The 22842-nt window shown below is 42.8% G+C and overlaps 1 pseudogene; it reads right to left on the bottom strand.

Moving 5' to 3' along the window:
- Nucleotides 1-3356: 3356 nt before the first annotated feature.
- LOC101413127 (leukocyte immunoglobulin-like receptor subfamily A member 6) overlaps nucleotides 3357-22842 on the bottom strand; it is a 30980-nt pseudogene continuing 11494 nt past the window's right edge.

The following is a 22842-nucleotide window of genomic DNA, read 5'->3' as shown; positions in this document are numbered from 1 at the left end:
TGTCCTGGGGGGTGCTGCAGGGACAATTACCGGACATTGTAGATCCTCCCTTGGCCCACTGAATGGAAAGTGGGAAAGTGTGGGCTATGATGTGGACCATTGACCATGAGGTGCAGTGATGCTCAGAGATGTATTCACCAAATGCAACTGATGTGTCATGATGAAGGGGGAGAGTGTTGCTGTGGGGGGAGTGGTGGGGTGGAGGGGTGGGGGGTACGTGGGGACCTCATATTTTTTAATGTAATATTTTTAAAAAATGAATTAATAAAAAACATATATACAGGTTATATATTTATAATTTTTTATAAATATAAAAATATCTGTGTTTTGTGTTCATACACACAAATATACACATACATATATGGAATAAAGTTGTTTTACATTTTTTAAAAATTATAAAACTTTGGGTCTGAATGTTTCTATGCTCAAGTTTATACTGCTGTGATAAATCACAGTCAATATGTATAGCTGTATTTCATTTTTTTTCATATTATATTACCATGTATTTGTTCTTCTTCTTATGGGGATTTGTGTTCGTAGGTTTTTCCTTTTCTGATATTTGCCTATATGATCCTACTTATAGTCAGTCCCTTGTATCTATATGCAGGATCGTTCACAGCCGAAACCTAAATATAAGGAGGTATGTTGAAAGGATGAATTGATGTTCACCTTTGCCAGGTAGCCTTAAACATTTGCTAAAAACAAATACAAAGTGAAAGAAAACAAAAACACATTTGCTAACATGACTATGACTTTACCCACCAAATGGCTCGGGAGAGAAATGTTTATTAATTTTATTGCTTTTTCCAAGGATCAAAATTTTGATTTCATGGATTTTTCTCTATTTCTGCCCATTTTTAATTTCATTTAAATTTTTAAAATCATTTTATTTCCTTCCTTCAATTTATGTCCTTCAGGTGTTTTAATCTGCAAAACCTGTCATTGTTCTGGCATATTTTACCAGGTCCAGCAGCTCCTGACCACTGCTTTATAAGCGTCCAAGTGTTCTGTCCTCCCCAACATGTCCCTTGGTCATACGCTAGTTGCCTCACTGCTTTCACGGTACCTGGATTCCTTGGTCTGAGCACAAGTCCTGGGACATGAAAACAATGAGATACTCTGAGTCTTCAGAGAGGGACTTAGGAGCTTAAGCAAACCCAATATTCAGTACACGAATCCAGGCAGGAGGATTTGCGTCCACCTCTCCCATAAACGTGCCAGATGCAATCAGGTTGCCACCTGCTGGGCTGTTCTTCCCAAACAATGTCACCATATCTAGGTCTTGGGGTTGGCCTCTGCCAATGCTGGTTAAGAAGTTCAGCCATGGCCTTGGCTTGATGAGCCATCTGCACTGGGGTCCCTGACAACCCAGCTGGGTAAATGCCCCTTGATTAGTCACGCAGGCCAACTGGTCCCTTCTTTCTGCCTTTTTTATGAATTAATTTCCTCTTGTTTTCATCACTTCTTGTGATAGAAGCTCAAATAATTGATTTTTCAGATATTTTCTGTTTAGATATTTTTATTTGAGGCTCTTTTTTCTCTTTCTAGACACTGTTTTTCTTCTACTTCTTCAGTTTATTGTATAATTTTTACATGATCCATTATTTCTAAACCTTTTCTCACTTTCTTTGTGAGTCTCTTCTTGAACCCATTGGTTATGTAGCAGTCGTCTTCTAAATATCCCCAATATGCTTATATTATCTTTGGCTACAGAACCCTGTGACTTCCAAAGGGCCCCAGGTCCTCCTGGTGGTCTACGCCAGGCCTCCAGGCTGGCTGGGGCTCATTAGCTGCATGCACAGAGGGGCTCTCCAGAGCCTCTGGGGCCCTGCTGGCCCAGCCAGGTGGGTCTTGTCCTGGGCTAGTGGATGGCCAGAGAAGTATATACACTGGACTCAGCTGGGGCCTCCCCTGCCTGGGAAGACATGGGTGCAGTTGACCCACATCTCAGCATCAAGCAGTTCAGCTGGGCATAGGGCTCGTCCGGGGAGACTTCAGAAGTAGCAGCCTGGTGTGGAGGAAGAGTAAGAGGTGACTACAAGGTTGGGTGGGGAGAAGCTTGGGGCCTGGAGAGGAAAGGACCTACCTGGCTGTCCATCCGTCTGTCCTCTTCCCCACGTCTGTCTTTCGTGTCCAGCAATGCCTCTGAGAAAGGCGTGGCCACTCCCCACCTAAGTCTTCGTTTGTTCACCAAGCTGAGTTGCTCCTTGTGAGTCTTCATCTCCAGCGCTCTGCTGGAGAGAGAAGGAAGGGAGATGGGTCTCCTGGGTCAATTTCACACACAGAAACCATAGTGCCCAACTTGAACTCTAGATCCGATCATGTCATCGCCCTGAACAATAGCCTCCAGTAGCTTTCAATATCCCTTCTCACAATCTAGAAGACCTGCAGGAATGGGTCTCTGCTGGCCTCTCTGCCCTCATAGCTAACAAGTCCATTCAGTTCCAGACACCCTGGCCTCATGCTGTTTCTGCAACAAGCTGAACATGCTCCTGCCTCAGAGCCTTTACACGTTTTGTCCCCTCTGGCAGGAATCCTCTTCCTTCGGATATTCACAGAGCTTGTCTTCCAAGTCTTTGCTCAAATGTCAACTTCTCATGGAGGCCTCCGTTGACAATTCTGTGTAACCATCCCTGCTCTGACCAACATACCTTATGTCCCCTTACCATACCATCCATTCACATGCCTTACCCAAGTGTGTGCATGTGTGTATGCATTTATTTCCTCATCATCTGCTTCTCCAGACAAAGGATGTGGAGACAACGAGCACAGAGACTGTGCTTGCCTCTCTTGCATATCTGGACCTCAAGTAGAGCCCAGCACCCACCAGACCCCCAGTGAACATGTGCTAACTGGCTGGTCGAATGACAGATGGAATAAACAAACCAAGGGACTTAAGGACATTCATCCATTCATTTATTCAGTCAATGAACATTAATTGCAACTCAGTAAGAGTCAGACACAGGAAAGACGTTAAAAGGAGGCCTTGTCCTCAGGGAGCTGAGCAGCACTTGAAGGACAGCCCCCAAGCAAGGAAAGAACAGTTATGCTGGTGATGACTGTAATGTGGAAAATGAAACTGGCGTGAGAAGGTGAATGGAGCAGGGGGAGTTACCTTGGGGCGACTGGAGCCAACTGTGCAAAGGAGAACTGATGACAAGAAAGACACAGCCACTTGACTCTCAACACCAAGCTTGTTCTAGATGACCTGACTGCTAGATTCGGGCTAAGTATGTCAACTCTGAATCTTGTTCATGTCAGTGGGGCCCCCATCTAGATGGCGTCTCGAGTACACTGTGCTAATTCCCTGCCTCTCACGAGGTGCAGGCCACCCATTCTCCATTGATCCCACTTACTCAATTCCTGTGATGCCAGTGTTGGATGAAGAGGAAGACGAGGATGGAGAAGAGCAGGACCAGGATCACTGAGACCATGATCAGGACGTCCAGACACTCTTTGAGACCTTATGGTATGAATGATGTGGTGAAAGAGACAATGACGCCCACTGAACTGAGCACCTACTGTGTGCCAGGCACGTGCCGGAGCCTTTTCATTGGTCATCTCCAGTTCTACTGTGTGGGAATACACCCCTACCCACCAGCCTTGCAGATGAGGAAACTGAGGCTCACAGAGGTAAATTACGTGCCCCCGGCCACCTAGCCAGGGAGCGACTAGGCTGGGATTTGAGCCCTGCACCGAGGGTGCCCTTGTGCTTTCCTGGTGCTCTGGGCCCCTGGCCTTACAGGAGAGCCCCGACCCCAGGGCCTGCAGCTGGACTTGAGGGCCTTTTCTATTACATTGACTCACAGCTTCAACTCGTCCACCTCCCCAGCTCCCCTGGACACAAGCTCCCTGAGGACGTGAGGGGCCTTGACTATCTGAGAGACTCTGAGAACTGGCCAGGGGGAGCCTGTGTCCCTCAAGCAAAGAGGCCTGTGGGACTCACCAGCGGTTGAGGTGGTTCCTGTGGGTGGGGGGCTGGAATCCCCAGAGCCACCTAGGAATGCACAGAAAGTGGGGAGGAGCTGGGGCTTCCTCGGGGGCCCCCATCTCCTCCCTCACCCTGCACCCACACCTGTCCAGTGGCCTCCCGAAGGACACCTTCCAGGCTTAGTGCTGGAGACAGGGAGTGGGCCAGGGGGAGAAGTCCCTGGTGGTCTCCACCTGGGGAGGGCATCAGCCTCTGGCTGACCCTCCCTCCCAGCCTCCTCACTCCCAAACTAGCCCCTTGGGTGGGCCCCGAACTGACCACCATGCAGAGAGGGGCAGGTGGGGGCTCCGCACCTGAGACCACCAGTTCCAGGGGGCACTGGGCTGAGACGACAGATAGGGGATGGTGCTGTATGAGCCATAGCACCTGTAGGTGCCCCCGTGGGCTGAGGTCACAGGGCTCATGGTGAAGTTGGCCAGGTACAGGTCAGCTCAGTACCGGAATCTACGTCGCAGGGGGGGATCAGCTCCCCCCTCCTTGGACAGAAGGATAACGCCCATCTGGTTCCTTGACTCACACCGCAGGGTCATATTCTCTGCTGAGGACACCTTGGGGCCCGGCTGGACAGAGAGGGAGGGTGTGGAAAGGAACACTCCTACTGAGAAGAAGGTAGGTGAGGGGCTGGCAGCCCCCACCTGGGCTCTGGACTGAGATTCCACCAGGGCCCCTCCCTGAGGACCTCTCAACTCAGGGTCTCTGCCTCTCTCCAGCTCCCATCCTCTTTCTGTCTCTCCCCCTCCCTTACACCCTCACACCCCGAGCCCCTACCCACCTCACCCTGGGGCCCCCAGCAGGGCCTGTGTAGGGTCAGGGTCCTGGATGGACCTGGCTGGGCCCCTCACCTGCGATGAGGACGTCCAGGGGCTCACTGGGGGCCGACCACTTGGAGGAGTCGTTGTGTCCACCGTAGCATCTGTACCGGCCGCCGTGGGAGGAGCTTACCTGGACCAGGGGGAAGTCGGCCTGAGAGAGCCCAGCTGGGAGCTGCCGGCCAGGGTGCAGAGTGAGGCCACGTCCCCCCTCCCTGGACAGAGTGAATCTGTCGTAGCTGACATCAGAGAGACACTGGAGGGTCAGGCTCTGTCCTGAGGCCACGATGGGGCCTGGGTGGGCCAGGAGGGAGGGCTTCCTGGACACACCTGGGGAGATGAGCATGGACATCATGGGGCTGGGTTCCCCCACAGAGTTCCAACATCCTTTGTAGGTTTCGGGGCCTCTCACTGTGTGTCTATGCCCAGGATGCCTGTGCTTCACTATCTGTTTCTTCACCACAGGAGCCTCTGCTCTTCTGGTCACTTCTCGTCTGGGTTTCCCTTGAGGACAAACTTCTTGGAAACTCCAAAACTTCATTATGCAGGGACAGGACTTCCTCACCTGAGACCTGGAGCTCCAGGGGCTCACTGGGTTCTGACCACACCTGGGGCTTGTTCCTGTAGTAGCCGTAGCATCTGAATGACCCCCTGTGGCTGGGGCTCACGGGCCCCACAGGGAACAGGGCCTGGGACTGCCCCCCCCCATGTTCTCCTTCCTCAGACAGAACAAACCCTCCAAATGCCATCTGTGAGCCACACTGGAGGGTCACGTTCCCTCCTGAGGTCACCACGGGGCTTGGCAGTGCAGAGAGGGTGTGTTTGCTGTAGGCTCCTAGGAGAGGAGGAGGAGCTGTGCCCAGTGGGGCTCCCCCTCCCCATTTCCCCAGGGTGGGCTGTGAGAGGGAGACACCCCTGAGAGCAGACCCCATTCCTGAGGGCAGGGCCTGAGGCTGGGGCTCCTGAGTGCCCCCGTCACCCGTCACCACCAGCTCCAGGGCTCACTGGGTGCTGACCCGCCTCTGGAGCTGTGATAGGAGCAGCGATGCCGTCCTGGGTAGTCCTCTGTCATTGTTCGGATGAGGACACTGGCCTTGTCCCTGGGCTGCACGGGCTTGTGTGTGTCCCCATGTGCTGGGCTTCCCTCTTTACCCACACGGTACTCCTCGGCCTCCAGGGTCCCCGACACCAGATGGTCACAGGCCTCCCCCTGGTGGTCACAGAGCCTGGCTCAGCCCAGGTGGTGGGTTTATGGGAGTTTCTGGAAGGGAGTCAAATAGTTTTCTAACTGGATTCTTCACTAATCTTGGTTCCCACACTCTCAGCTCCAAGGTCCCTCCCGGATTTATCACCACTGTCGCAGATCAAGGAGGCTGGAAATTCTAAGTTCAACTCACCTACCTGTCCTGGGGTCCTCTGGCCCAGACTCAGTCCTGGAGGAAAGTTCCCTGTGAGGGGTGTGCGCCCTGGAGCCTAGGCAGCTCCTCTCCTCCCCTTGACCCTCCGAGCCCTGGGATCCTCTGGAGGACCAGGCCTGGCTGTGGGGCGGGGACCCTCCCAGGCTGGTGCTTCCCCTCCCCCTCTCAGATCTCACCAAGAGCAGGGCTGAGAGAGTGGGGGTCATGGCGTCTCCCCCCACTCGGTCCAGCTGTGCAGATAGATAAGAGCAAAGTGGCTGTCAGGACAGACAGACATTCAGGATGTGGCCACTGGGAGGCTAGTCCTAACTGTCACGGGATTGTCATATCAGCCCCACAGGAAGGGGAACTGCCCTCCCCTGCAGTCCAGCTGTCGCTTCTCCAGGGAGGGCTGAGAGCACCAGACTCTCTGCAGACATTTCAGACAGAAATGGGGTCTCGCCTTGCGCCAGTCTCTCTGATCTGGCTCATCTCAAAAGGACCAGCGTGCAGCAGGCAGTGAGGTCCCGGTGCCAATCCTGGGACCCCCTCCTGGCTGAGGGTGGCGAGGGCACCTCCCTCCCCGGCAGAGTCTCCCCTGAGGGTTCTCCTTCTCCCCTTTGACCATCCGCTGCAAATCAATTGAAATGATTCAGGTTAAGGAGCAAAAAGAAAATAATTTTTAAAGGTGAACAGAGCCTGAGAGACCTCTGAGAAACCATCAATCGTAGCAATTCATGCATTACTGGAGTCCCAGAAGGAGAAGAGAGAAAGCGGCCAAAGGAATATTCAAAGGAACAGTGGCAGAAGGGGTAAAAAGCATAATCCAATTATATGCTGCTTACTAGAGACCGTAAATTCAAAGCTACAAATAGGTAAAAAGTGAACCAAGGGATAAATACACCAAGCAAATAGCAACCAGAGACCTGAGAAAGCTGTATTAATATCAGAAAATAGACAAAACAGTAAAAAAACAGGTATGAAGGATAAAGGTGGTCACCATATACTAACAAAGGGTCAGTTCAACCAGAAGATAAATTATTTTAAGTATATTTACAAATCATGGCAGAGTCCCTCAAATATATGAAACATATATTGACATATTTGAAGGGAGAACTAGACAGTTCTACATTAACAGTAGGAGACTTTCATTTGGATGAAAGCTCAATAAGGAAATGGAAGACTTTAAAGATATTTTAAACCCACTAGGCCTAACAGACATCGATAGGACACTTCACCCAACAACAGGAAAGACACATTCTTCTCTAATTCACAAAGATCATTCTCTAAGATAGACCATATATTAGATCACAAAACGAGACTCAATAAATGAAAAACCATATTGAAATCATACCACTGATCTTCTCCCACTGCAATGGAATGGTGCTAGAAATCAGTAACAGTGGGAAAGAAGAACAATTCACAAATGTATGGCAATTAAATAACATACTCTTAAACAACCAATGTGTCAAGGAAGAAATCACAAGGGAAATTAGGAAATATCTTGAGGCAAGTGAAAAAGAAAACACAACCTACCAAAACTTATGTGATGCAGCAGGGGTACTGCTGACAGAGGAATTTATAGCTCTAAATACTTGAAAAGAAAGCTCTTAAACCAGTGACCTAACCTAACAACTAGAGGATCTGGTAAAAGAAGAGCAAGCTAAACCCAAAGTGAAAAGAAGAGAATAGAAAAGGTTAGAGAGGAGGTAAATGAAATGGAGAATTAAAAAACTAGAAAGCATCAACAAATCAAAAGTTGCTTCTCTGAGAAGATCAATAAAACCGACAAAACTTTAGCTAGACTGACAAATAAAATGAGTTCACAAATAAAAATTAAAATCAGAAATGAAATGTGGTCATCACTACCAACCCCAAAGAAATAAAAAGGATTATTATAAGATACTGAGAATAATTTTTACCAACACGTTAGATAACCTGGATGAAATGGACAAATTCCCAGAATCACACACACTATCCAAAATTGACTTTAGAAGAAATAGAAGCTCTCAACAGAACAATAACTAGTGAAGGGATTCATTCAGTCATCAAAAACCTCTCAGGAAGCAAAACCTAAGACCAGATGGATTCACAGGTGAATTTACCAAGCATTCCAAGAATTTACTCCAATCTTTCTCAAACTCTTCTGGAAAACTGAAGAGGAGGAAACACTCCCAAACTCAGTCTATGAGGCCAACATCACCGCAATACCAAAGCCAGATAAAGATACCACAAGAAAATAAAATTGCAGACCAATATCCCTTATCAATATAGATGCAAAAATCCTCAACATAATATTAGCAAACTGAACTCTACATAACATGAAAATAATTATACAACACAATCAAGTGGGATTTATCACAGATGTGCAAGGGTAGTTCAACAGAAGAAAATCAATTAATGGAATACAGTACATTATCAGAACATAGGAAAAAACACATAAGCATGTCAATTGATATGGAAAAGGCATTTGACAAACTCCAGCACCCTTCTTCATAAAAAGAAAAACAAACTTAGAAAACTAGGAATAGAAGGAAATGTCCTTAACATGATAAACAGCATATATGAAAAACCCACAGCTAACATCACACTCAATGGTGAAAGACTGGCAGCCTTCCCCCTATCAAGGGGAACAAGGCAAGGATGCCCACAGTCACCACTGTTTTTCAACGTTGTACTGGAATTTCTAGCCAGAGAAATTAGGCAAGAAAATTAAATAAAAGCCATACAAATTGGAAAGGAAGGCGCGAAATGTTCCCTATTTTTAGATTACTCTATCTGATATACAGAAAATTTTGAAAAACTCCACAAGGCTTGAAGAGCTAATAAACGAATTCAACAAAGTGGCAGGGTACAAGATCAGCATGAAAAATCACCGGAGTTTCTATACACTAGTAAGGAGCCTTCTGAAGAGGAAATCAATAAAGCATTCCATTTAAAATAGCAACTAAAAGAATCAAATATATAGGAATACATTTAACCAAGGATGTAAAGGACATGTACATAAAACTACAAAACATTGCTAAAAAATCTTTTGACAGAGATTAGGAACCCCCTGCCAGTTCCTTCTCTTTTCTGAGATACCAGATGTCTTGTTCTCTTCAACTAGGAAAACCGGGAAGTACATTGGAGAAGCAAGTAGTGAGGAAAAAGTGGGAGGAGTTGAGCCAGATTCTCAAAATGATGGTGGGGGATGCACCTCCACTCCCACATCTCCAAGGGCCAAATTATATCTCCCAAAGGCAGCTGGGTTAGAGCAAAGGATCAGGTGAGGCCCCTAAGCCAGGTCAAGTGGAGGAAGGACCCCTGCCGAGGTGGGAGAAGCTAAGATGGCCATGGGTCTCCACCCTGCTCATCTCCTCAGCTCTAGGATTCCACAGGTCACTGATTCTTAGATATTAACTCCAACCTCACAACTCAGAGTAGGGACTACAAGGGGCCTTGAACTAGTATTAGCATCTGATGCATGCCAAAGAATCCAGGTCAGTGGAGGCTACCTGAGGCTTAGCAGAGGGAAGGAACTGATGTTTATAGAAATTGACCTCACAGCTGGCTCACCACACCTGAGAAGATGATGTGGGTCTCTCTATTCCACAAAGAAATAAAGGGCAGAAGGCTGAGGGTGGGAATCAACATGGGTTAGTAGGGATTGCTGGTCCCCAGGTTTGGGGACAGAGACACAGAGGAAAAAGGGTGAAAGGGTGAACAGCATCAAGGGTTGGGAAGGCTTCTTGGGGAGAATTGGGGATTGTTGGCAGATAGGTGGGGAGCTCCTTAGCCACGGGGCTCTTCTGCTTTCCTTTCTAACCATTCCCATTGCTTGTTCCTTAGTTTTCCTCCCACCCTAAAAGTGTAACTATTATTGAGTAATGAGTGCTTCAGCTACTGTAGATGAAAACCTTTTTATCAGTAAGTGTTTTGCAAATAGTTTCTCCCATCCTGTCTCTTGTTTTTCCATTTTGTTATCAGCATCTTTTGAAGAGCAATAGATTTTAACTTGAAGAAATCCAATTTAAAATTTTATCTTTTATTGCTTGTGCTTTTTGTGTCATATGAAAGAAATCTTTGCCTAACCTAAGATCATAAAGATTTTCTTCCATGATTCCTTCTATGAATTTTATAGTTGCTTATTTATTTACATTTAGAACTACGATGCATTTTTAGTTATTTTTCATGTGCAGCATAAGGTACATCTCAAGATTTTTTCTATGAATATTTAATTGATCAAGTACAACTTAAAACGCTACCTGGCTTCCCATGAAATTATCATGACACTTTGGTGAAAATAAAGTGAACATTTATAATTAGGTTTATTTATTTTTTAAAAAGATTTATTTATTTTTCTCTCCGCCCCCCCACCCACCCCGGTTGTCTGTTCTCTGTGTCTATTTGCTGTGTCTTCTTTGTCCACTTCTGTTGTTGTCAGCGGCACAGGAATCTGTGTTTCTTTTTGTTGTGTCATCTGTCCAAGTGTGCAGCACCTTTCCTGGGCAGGCTGCACTTTCTTTCATGCTGCACTCCTTGCGCATGGAGCTCCCCTACGCAGGGACACCCCTGCGTGGCAGGGCACTCCTTGCGTGCATCAGCACTGAACATGGGCCAGCTCCACATGGGTCAAGGAGGCCTGGGTTTGAACTGTGGACCTCCCATGTGGTAGACGGACGCCCTAACCACTGGACCAAGTCTGCTGCCCCTATAATTAGTTTTATTTTAGGTATTTCTAGAAATATCCATTGATCTATGTGTTTAGCCTTACAAAAGTATTTTACTCTCTGCATTACCGTAACTTTATACAAAGTATTGAAATTAAGTAGTGAAAATCTTCCAATTATCCTTTTCTTCTAGATTATTTTTATTCTTAACTATGCTTTGCATTTTCATGTAAATTTAAGAATCAGCTTGCTCCTTTCTCTAAAAATATGCCCGTGAATTTGACAGGAATTCTATATACCCTATAAACTTAATTTGTGGAGCATTGACTCCTTAACAAAATTACATCTTCCAATCCCAGAATGTGGTTTATCTCCATATTTATTTGTCTTCTTTAATTTCTTTCAGCAATGTTTATAGTTTCCCATATTTAGGTTTTCAATATATTTATTCTTTTTGTACTTTTGGATCTCATCATTTTATTTCTCGTTTCCAGAAAATAAGTCTAATAAATATAATGTCACATTTTTAGCTCCTTTTGTGCTGCTTTTGCCTTTTGTCTTTCCTAATTACTCTTGGTGGAGATTAAATGCAAGATTTATTAACATAAAAATCTTTTACCTATTTTATATTTTTCAAAATGTTTTATACTTCACACATATCTGCTATTATCTATATTATTCCCTTTTTTCAAGACTTTTTAGTTTAAGAATTCATATTTTTTCCATCTTCTTCATTTGTAACATAATAAAATTGGTTCTCAATCATGTTTTTTTCTCTCTCTTTATTTTTTTTTAATGTTACAATAAAAAAATTTAAGAGGTCCCCATATACCCCCACCCTCCTCACCCCACTCCTCCCACATCAACAACCTCTTTCATCATCGTGGCACATTCATTGCATTTGGTGAATACATTTTAGAGTGCTGCTGCACCACATGGATAATGGTTTACATTGTAGTTTACGCTCTCCCCCAGTCCACCCAATGGGCCATGGCAGGACATACAGTGTCCACCATCTGTCCCTGCAGCACCACCCAGGACAACTCCAAGTCCTGAAAAAGCCCCCACATCATATCTCTTCTTCTATCTCCCTACCCTCAGCAGCTACCGTGGCCACTTTCTCCACACAAGGCTAAATTTACACATAAATAACTGATGTTCTTGATGAGTTTATAAGTAGTAGGGTTTTTTATTTCAACTTTCATTTTTATCTTGTTAGTATATAGAAATTTAGTTGTTTTTTATTAAACTAGTGTCCTTCAAGTTTGTTAAAATCACAATGGTTATAATAAGTTCTTTGTTGATATCTTATGATGACCACATAATCTAAAAATGAACTTGGTTTATTCTTTTTCAATCTATATGCATTTTGTTTTTATTTTTATTTTAGTCATTACATATGCTGGAACCTTCTGTACTATGATAATTGAGGACTGAAAGGCATGGCAAAGGACAGAGTTGGAAGTTGTTGATGTTGGAGTTTGATGCTGAAACCTTAAGCTGGAGCTGTGGGAAGTAAGCTCACAGAGGAAAGAAAAGTAAGGCCCAGGAAAAGAGAAACACTGAGCCCAGGAAGAAGCAAGTCCTGGGAAGAGAGGAACCCTGAACCCAGAGAGAAGTAAGACTCTGGAAGGGAGGAACCCAGGAAGCCTGAACCCTCTCAGACGTCGGCAGCCATCTTGCTCCAACACGTGAAAATAGACTTTGGTGAGGGAAATAACTTATGCTTTATTGCCTGGTATTTGTAAGCTCCTATGCCAAATAAATACCCTTTATAAAAACCAACCAATTTCTGGTATTTTGCATCAGCACCCCTTTAGCTAACACACACACATATATTTATGTTTATATATATTTATACATATATACAGCCATAACACCATTCATTTTTATACAAAAATATAATACAATTTTTAAAAATATGTGTGCATGTTAGATCAAACATTTATTGACAGGATATATAATGTCCTGCATCTGTCCCTAAATTATCATTCAGGACAACTCCAAGTCCCAAAAATGTCCCCACATCACACCTATTCTTCCCTCTGCCTGTCCTCGACAACTCCCATGGCCACTGTCTCCACATCAATGATAGAATTTCTTCCATTGCTAGAATCACAATAGTTCTATAGCAGAATACCAGTAAGCCCACTAATCTAATCCATATTTTATTCCTCTCTCCTGTGGGCCCTGGGATGGTGATGTCCCCTCTACCTCTAAATGAAGGGGAGACTTAGAACCCACATGGCTGCAGGATGTGATTCTCCTGATTGCAGTTGTAGACACTCTCGTTTCCCTGGTACGGTGATTGACCGTCTTCAACTCCCTGTTAGCTGACCTGGGTAAGTCCAATGAACTGGAGTAGGAGTGCAACTCTACTGAGGCTCAGGGCCCAGCTGGCACATGGACAGACGAGAGATTCAAGTCTTCTGAGTATATACAAACCCCAGTGTCAAACACAGTTTCAATAAAAATGACAGAAGAGGCATGTTTAGAAAGGTCACATCTGAGTCCAAATCCATCACAATCAGGAGCACAAATTCCAAAGTTGGGCCCACTGGCAGGGCAATGAACCTAGAGCCTTCTGCCATGACTGTAGACACTGTGTATCCCTGTAGTCCTCAGGAGCATCAGTACCTGGGGTTGTATCTACTTTGGCTGTCTCTGCGATCCTGAGACGTGTGAAAATGTGACCCCGGGATGACCTCCCAATTCATTTTTTAAAATTTTTAAATTTTTTTGTCTTTATTTATTTTAATATTACATTAAAAAAATATGAGGTCCCCATATACCCCCCACCCCCCTCCCCCCACTCCTCCCCCCATAGCAACATTCTCCTCCATCATCATGACACATTCATTGCATTTGGTGAATACATCTCTGAGCACCACTGCACCTTCTGGTCAATGGTCCACATCATAGCCCACACTCTCCCATGTTCCACCCAGTGGGCCATGGGAGGACATACAATGTCCTGTAACTGTCCCTGCAACACCAACCAGGGCAACTCCAAGGCCTGAAAACACCTCCACATCTCATCTCTTCCTCCCATTTCCCACACCCAGCAGCCACCATGGCCACTTTCTCCACACCAATGCTACTTTTTCTTCGATTACTAATCACAATAGTTCATGAATAGAATATCAGTAAATCCATTCTAATCCATATTCTATTCCTCCATCCTGTGTACCTTGGAATGGTTGTGTCCACTCCACATCTATTTCAAGAGGGGACTTAGATTCCACATGGATGCTAGATGCAATCCTTCTGCTTTCAGTTGTAAGCACTCTTGGCTCAATGGAGTGGTGGTTGACCTTCTTCAACTCCATGTTAGCTGAGTGGGGTAAGTCCAATAAACCAGCGTATTGGAGCTGAAGTCTGTTGAGGCTCAGGGCCTGGCTATCATATGGTCAGTCCAGAGATTCAGATCCCCTGAGTATATATTAAACTCCAGCACCAACTACAGTTCTGGTAAAAGTAACAGGAGAGACTTGTGAAAAAAATCACATCTGAGTCCAGCTCCATCACACAGAAACACAAACTCCAAAGAAGAGCCAACTGACATGGCTCTGAACCCAATTCATTTTGAAGTCTCTTAGCCATATAAGTTCATTTGTCTTTACCATTTCCCCCTTTTATTCGAAGTCTTTTTCTAGTTGCGTCAGCAGCTGGTGATTGGCAGTAATCCCTTGGCACCAGGGAAGCTCATCCATAGGAGTCATGTCCCATGCTGGTGGGAAGGTAATGCATTTACATGCTGAGTTTGGCCTAGAGAGTGGCCACATTTGAGCAACATAGAGGTGCTCTGGAGGCAAATCTTAGGCACCCTGCAGCTCTAGGCTTAGTTGAAATTTCAAACACACAGGCTTATAAACATAGTCATCAGTATCAAGGGCCCATCATTGGACCATCCTTCTTCTCTGGTCTCTGCCCTTGCACTTGGGGGACTGTTGCTGTTCCATTGTGGGTTGTGATAGATCTCCCCTGGCTAGGAACTCAGCCCTCCCTAAGTTGTTGTGTGTACACTCTACCTAATATGAAAATACCCAACGAATAACTGAACATTTTTATATACCCCATATACATGCCCTGGAGAGCTCCCTCCCAACCATGTGTCTCCCATCAATGACACCTCACACCAGTGCTCCTCCCCTGCCATAGTTGAATCCCTCTGTGATCCAAAACTTCTTAAAAAATGAAGCCTAATATATTGCAGAATTCAATTAATAGGAAAGTGAAGTATTAATGATAGGTTTAAAGATTAGAACTAGAATACATACTAATTGAGAGAAACTAAAATAAGGCAAAAAAATAAATTGGGGCATTAAAAAATGAAAAATATCATAAAAATTTGTTTCTGATGTTTTGCCTTTCATCACTGTAATAGGTGTTGTCCTGTAGGTACAGTGGCAAGGCAATCCCTTCCATTCCTTCTTAAGTGTCTACGTCCTTTTTTTTTAGTTTTTAATTTTGTCTTCAAAAAAGTTTTAGATCACAGTAAAGACACGTATACAATATAGGGGACTCCCATATACCCAACATCAAACCCTTTTCCCCCTTCCCCCGCAGTGATCTTTGTACATGTGGATGTTATGTTTCCTATAACTGGGGACAGATATTGAAACATAGCTACTAACCATGGTTGCATTATGGTTTACATTATGATTTATATTTCAGACTGTACACTTTTATAAGTTTTTGGTGACATTTAACATGGCCTGTATGCATCATTGCATGATCTTCTGGAGTACTTCAATTGCCCCCCAGTTACCCACTCTTCCAAACTACTTTAATCTTCTCTCCCCCACCTGGCAGGGCCCACAGTGACAACCAAGCTTCACTGCTTGAAAGACAAGATTCATAGATACTTGCAACAAAGCTGAGGGCTTGACATACTAGTCATCCTCCCCCACTGGGAGCCACTCATGCTCTCAAGAGACACCTTTCCCCCTGTTTGAGAAAATCAGGCCTCACCAGGATGGGGGTACAACACATTCTCACTTATTGTATGGGTCTTCACCCACTGATATAACACACTATGACAAAAAGAGCATTCACACACTCCCTAGAAGCCTACCACAGGTGCAACCTGTGCCAGATGTCCCCCATCACACACCTTAAGCAAGTAACGCTTCCTTACTATATTTTCTAAAGAGTTTTCTCAACATTATAGTTTCAACCACATGCCTGACAATCTCCCATGTTTGCCTGCTCACCCCCAACCCTTCCCCCAATTCCATGGGCCATCTGAACCACCCTCCCTACCCTAGCCCTCCTCAAGTCTGCAAAGCCTCACCCAGTAGAGTCCCTATGCCCCATCTTATCCCTTTACTGCACGACTAAACTCCATTTTTTCACAGATTTCGTCCATGTAGGTATCAGCTTACAACCTTCCTCTTCCCCTCCCCTATTTCCTGTAAGCCTATTTCCCAGTCTCTAGCTCTCTGAGACAGCTTGATTGGCTTGATTCATATCAGAGAGGTCACGTAGTATTTATTCTTCAACGCCTGGCTTGCTTCACTCAACATAAGGTCTTCAAGATTCATCCATGTTATCCCATGTGTTAATACTGTATTCAGTCTTACAGCTGAGTAGTATTCCATTGTATGTATATACCACATTTTGTTTATCCATTCATATGTTGATGGGCATTTGGGTTGATTCCAACTTTTGGCGAGAATGAATAATGCTGCTATGAACACTGGTGTGCATATATCGTTTTGTGTCTTTGTTTTCAGTTTTTCTGGGTATATACCCAGCAGTGGAATTGCTGGGTCATACGGCAAATCTGTAGCTAGTTTTTTGAGGAACTGCCGAACCATTCTGTAGAATGGCTGGATCCTTCTACATTCTCAACAGTAGTGGATGAGGGTTCCCATTCCTCCAAATCCTCTCCAACACTTGTGGTCCTCTGTTTTTTAATAGCTGCCAATTTAATGGGTATAAGATGGTATCTCACTGTAGTTTTGATTTGCATTTCCCTAATAGCTAGTGATGTTGAGCATGTTTTTCTGTGTTTTAAGTCATTTGTATTTCTTCTTTGGAGTAGCATCTGTTCAAATCTCTTGCTCGTTTTTTAAATGGGTTGTTTGTCTTTTAATTTTCGAGATATAGGATTTCTTTATATATGCTGGATATTAAGCTCCTATCAGATATATGGCTACCAAGTGTTTTCTCCCATTGCGTAGGCTGTCTTTTCACTTTCTTGATAAACTCCTTTGAGGTGCAAAAGGCTTTAATTTGGAGGAAGTCCTATTTATCTATTTTTTTTTTCTTTTGTAGTTCGTGCTTTGGGTGTGAAGTTCACGAAGCCATTTCCTATTACAAGGTCCTGTAGATGCTTCCCTACATTGGTTTTCCAACGTCTTTATGGTCTTGGCTCTCATATTTAGATGGTTGATCCATCTTGAGTTGATTTTTGTATAAGGTGAGAGATGGTATTTCTCTCTCATTCTTTTGCATATGGATATCCAATTCTTCAAGAACCATTTATTGAAGAGGCCATTCTCTCCCAATGAATGGGCTTGGTGCCCTTGTAAAATATCAGATGACTGTACATGCAAGGATCTATATCTGAACTCTCAATTTGGTTCCATTGGTCAATATCTCTATCCTTGTGCCACTACCATGCCATTTTGAACACTATAGCTTTGTAGTATGTTTTAAAGTCAGGTAGTGAGATTCCTCCAATTGCACTTTTTTTTTTTTCAATATGTCTTCTGCTATTCAGGGCCTCTTTTCCTTCCAAGTAAATTTCATAGTTTTTCCAGTTCATTAAAAAATGCTCTGTTGATTTTTATTGGGATTATATTAAATCTGTAGATCAGTTTGGGTAGGATAGACATCTTAATGATATTTAGTCTTCCTATCCATGAAAGGGAATATTCTCCCATTTATTCAAATCTGCTTTGATTTCCTTTAACAGCATTGTGCAGTTTTCTGTGCATAAGTTTTTTACATCTTAATTAAATTTATTCCTAGATATTTGATTTTTTTAATTTACTATTTTAAATGGTATTTTTTTTCTCCTCAGACTGCTCATTATTGGTGTACAGAAATGGTATTGATTTTTGCACATTGATCCTATAACCTGCAACTTTACTGAATTTGTTTATAAGTTTTAGAAGCTTTGCTGTAGATTTCTCAGGGCTTTCTAGGTATAGGATCATGTCATCTGCAAATAGCGAAGTTTTAACTTCTTCCTTTCCAATTTGGATGCCTTTTATATCTGTTTCTTGCCTCAGTGCTCGAGCAACTACTTCTAACACATTGTGAAATAGGAGTGGTGCTAGTGGGCATCCTTATCTCATTCCTGACCTTAGATGGACGATTTTAGGATTTCATCATTGTAAATGATGTTAGCTGTGGGTTTTTCATATATACCCTTGCTCATGTTCAGGAAGTTTCCTTCTATTCAGTTCTTTTGCAGTGTTTTTATCAGGAAAGTGTGCTGTATTTTGTCAAATGCTTTTTCTGCATCTATAGATATGATCAGGTGATTTTTTTTTCTTTTGACGTGTTTATATTACATTGAATGATTTTCTTATGTTGAACCATCCTTGCATACCAGGGATGAAACCCACCTGGTCATGGTGTATAATTCATTTGATTTGTTATTGAATATGATTAGCAAGTAGTTTGTTGAGGATTTTCACGTCTAGGTTCATTAGAGGGGTTAGTCTGTAATTTTCCTTTCTTGTGGTGTCTTTGTTTGGCTTTGGTATTAGAGTAATGTGGCATCATAAAATGAGTTAGGCAGGATTCCTTCTGCGTCAATTTTTTGGAAGAGTTTAAGCAAGATTGGTGTTAGTTCTTTCTGGAATGTTTGGTAGAATTCACCTGTGAAGCCATTGGCCCAGGGCTCTTCTTAGGTGGGAAGTTTTTAATGACCGATTCTATTTCTTCCTTGTGATTGCTTTGTTGAGATCATCAATTGGCTCTTTCATCAATGTAGGCTGCTTATGTGTTTCTAGGAATTGGTCCATTTCCTCTAAATTGTCCTTCTTGTTGGAATATAGTTTTTCAAAGTATGGTCTTATGATAGTCTTTATTTCTGTGGGGTCAGTGGTGGTATCTCCTTTTTTATTTCTTATTTTGTGTATTTGCATCTTCTCTCTTTTTTTCTTTGTTAGGCTAGCCAAGGGTTTGTCAATTTTATCGATCTTCTCAAAGAACCAGCTCTTGGTTTTGTTTATTTTTTCAAGTGCTTTCTTTTTTCTATTTCATTTAGTTCTGCTTTGATCTTTGTTCTTTCCTTTTTTCTTTTTTCTTTGGAGTTACTTTGTTGTTCTTTTACTAATTCCTCTAAGTGTACAGTTAGTTCTTCAAATTTAGCTCTCCTTTTTTGATATATGATTTTATGGCTATAAATTTCCCTCTCAGTACTGCTTTTGTTGCATCCCATAAGTTTTGATATGTTGTGCTGCCATTTTCATTAGTTTCAAAGTAGTTACTGATTTCTTTTGAGATTTCCTCCCTGACCCACTGTTTGCCTAAAAGTGTGTTGTGTAACTTCCATATCTTTGTTCCTATTCTGGTTCTCTGGCCCTTGCAGACATCCAGCTTCATTCCAGTGTGGTCAGAGAAATTATGTTGTATGACTTCAATCTTTCTGACTTCATTGAGGCTTTCTCTGTAGCGTAGCATGTGGTCTATCTTGGAGAATGATCCACATGCACTTGAGAAGAATGTATATCCTGCTGTGTTTGGGTGTAGTGTTCTGTATGTGTCTATTAATTCCAGATCCTCTAATATATTATTCAAAGTCTTTGTTCTTTATTTTTCTCTTTTGAGATATTCTGTCTAAAGGTGGTAATGGTGTATTAAAGTCACCCACTGTAACTGTAGAGGCAACTATTCCTCCACTTAGTTTTTCCAGTGTTTGTCTCACATTTTTTTGAGGTACCCTGGTTAGATGCATAAATCTTTATGATTGTTCTTTCTTCTGAAAGTTTACCCCTTTTACTAATATTTAGTGTCCAACTTTGACTCTCACAATAGTTTCGCATTTAATGTCTATTTTGTCTGGGAAGCAGATATGGCTCAACTGATAGAGCATCCATCTACCATACAGGAGGTCCAGAGTTCAGTACCCAGGGCCTTCTCACCCATGTGGTAAGCTGGCCCACATGCAGTGCTGCTGCACACGAGGAGTGCTGTGTCATGCAGGAGTGTCCCCATGTAAGGCAGCCCCATGAGCAAGGAGTGTGTCCCAGAAGGAGAGTTGCCCCACATGAAAAATGTGCAGCCCACCCAGGAGTGGTGCCACACCTGAGCTGATGCAGCAATATGACATAACAAAAAGAGACACAGATTCCTAGTGATGTGGGCAAGAATGTAATCAGACAGAGAAGAATACACAGTGAATGGTCACAGAGAGCAAACAATGGGGGGAAGAGGAGAGAAATAAATAAAAATATATCTTTAAAAAAGTCTATTTTATCCAATATTAGTATAGTTACTCCTGACTTTTTTTTTTGATTACTGTTTGCTTGTAAGATTGTTTTCCAGCCATTCACTTTCAACTTCCTTGAATACCTAGATCTAGGGTGAGTTTATTGTAGACAGCATTTAGAGGGGTCATATTACCTTACTCATTCTGCCAATCTGTGTCTCTTGACTGGTGAATTTAATCCATTAACATTCAGTGTTATTACTCTCAAGGAATTACTTACATTAGCCATATTTTCTTTGGATTTGTATATGTCATATTTTGTTTTTATTTCTCTTTTTGTCTTTTCAGTTGTTCTTACACTCTCCTCCATCTCTGTCACTCCTTTTTTTTTCTTTAACCTGCAGAACTCCTTTTAGTATTTCTTGAAGGTCAGGTTTCTTATTGGCATACTCTCTTAATTTCTCTTCATCTGTGAATATTTTGAACTCTCCAACATTTTTTGAATGACAGCTTTACTGGATAGAGTACTCTTGGCTGGAAATTTTTTTTTCCTTTTATTACCTTGACTATGTCATTCCACTGCCTTCTTGCCTTCATGGTTTCAGAGGAGAAATCAGTGCTTTAATCTTATTACACTTCCATTGTATGTGATGGTTCTCTTTTCTCTTGCTGCCTTCAGTATTTTCTCTTTGTCTTTATTGGATAATTTGACAAATATATGTCTTGGAGTAGACCTGATGGGATTTATGCTGTTTGGAGTGTGTTGTGCTTCCTGGACATGTACTTTCATCTCCTTCAATAGGTTTGGGATGTTTTATGCCATTATTTCCTCCAACACTCCTTCTGTCCCCTTTCCCTTCTCTTTTCCTTCTGGGATTCCTATAATGTGTACATTTGTGCATTTTGTGTTGTCATTCAGGTCCCTAAGTCTGTGCTGGATTTTTTTCTGTCTTTTTATCTATCAATTCTAATACCTGATTTCAGATATACTGTCTTGCACATCATTAATTCTTTCCTCTGCCTATTCAAATTTCCTATTTGCTGAGAGTGTATTTTTAATTTCTTGGATTGTGCCATTCATCACATCATATCCAGTATCTTTTTATGTATGTTTACAATTTCTTCAATATGCTCTCCAAGTATTTTCTTAATATCCTTACTCTCTTCCTTCACTTCATTAAGTGGTCCATGATATTTGTTTGGAGAGCTTTGATCACTTGCCCAATATTCTGCTCCTCTTCCTGGTTTTTAGTTTTTTCATTGGACTGGGCCATGTCTTCTTGATTATTGGTATGGTTTGTAATTTTTTTTTGCTGTCTGGTCATCATTTTATCTTGATGGGTTTGTTCAGTTGATTTATATCTACCTCTCACCATTTTTACAAAAATTAATTAAAAATGAATCAATGACCTAAATATAAATACTAATACTATAAAACTCTTAAAAGAAAACCTCAGGAAGTTATCTTCAGAACATTGTACCAGGCAATGGATTTTTAGATTTTACACTCAAAGTATCAGCAATAAGAGAAAAAAATAGATAAAAAGGACTTCATCAAAAAAAAATTTTTTTAAAGATTTATTTATTTATTTAATTCCCCCCCTCCCCCGGTTGTCTGTTCTCTGTGTCTATTTGCTGCGTCTTGTTTCTTTGTCCACTTCTGTTGCCTGTCAGCGGCATGGGAAGTGTGGGCGGCGCCATTCCTGGGCAGGCTGCACTTTCTTTCGTGCTGGGCGGCTCTCCTTACGAGTGCACTCCTTGCACGTGGGGCTCCCCTACGCGGGGGACACCCCTGCATGGCGTGGCACTCCTTGCGCGCATCAGCACTGCGCATAGGCCAGCTCCACACGGGTCAAGGAGGCCCGGGGTTTGAACTGCGGACCTCCCATGTGGTAGATGGACGCCCTAACCACTGGGCCAAGTTCGTTTCCCATTCATCAAAATTAAAAGCTTTTGCATATCAAAAGGCTTATTAAGAAAGTAAAAAGACAACCTATAGATTGGAAGAAAAAAATACTCAGAAATACGTATCTGATAAGATTTAAATTTAGAATATATACAGACCTATCACTACAAAGAAAAAAATAATGAAAAACAAATTTTAAAGAGATCCAATAATTTAAATAGACATTTCTCTAAAGAAGGTATATGAATGGCCAGTAAGTACATGAAAAGTTGCTCAATACCATTAACCATTAGAAAACTGCAGTTGAAAACTACAATAACATACTACTTCACTCCCCCTAGGGTAGCTATTCTTAAAAAAAAACTACAACAGAAAATAGCAAGTTTTGGAGAGGATGCAGAGAAATAGAAGCCCTCATACACTGTTGGTGGGAACGTAAAATGGTGCAGCTGCCATGAAAAAAAAGGTGGCGGTTCCTCAGAAAATTAAATATAGAATTAACAATATGACCCAGCCATCCCATTTTCAGATATGTACCCAAAAGAATTGGTAGCAGAAACTCAGGCAGATATTTATACACCAGTGACAATTGAAGTATTATGTATAATAGCTAAATATTGGAAGCAACCCACGTGTCCATCAACAGATGAATGGACATAGAAAATATGATTTATCCATACAATGGCATAGTAT

Source organism: Dasypus novemcinctus, chromosome 18 (genome assembly GCF_030445035.2).
Source record: "Dasypus novemcinctus isolate mDasNov1 chromosome 18, mDasNov1.1.hap2, whole genome shotgun sequence".
NCBI classification, from domain to species: Eukaryota; Metazoa; Chordata; class Mammalia; order Cingulata; family Dasypodidae; genus Dasypus; species Dasypus novemcinctus.
Note: the sequence above shows the minus strand (reverse complement) of the source record. Positions and strands in the feature narration are given on the sequence as shown.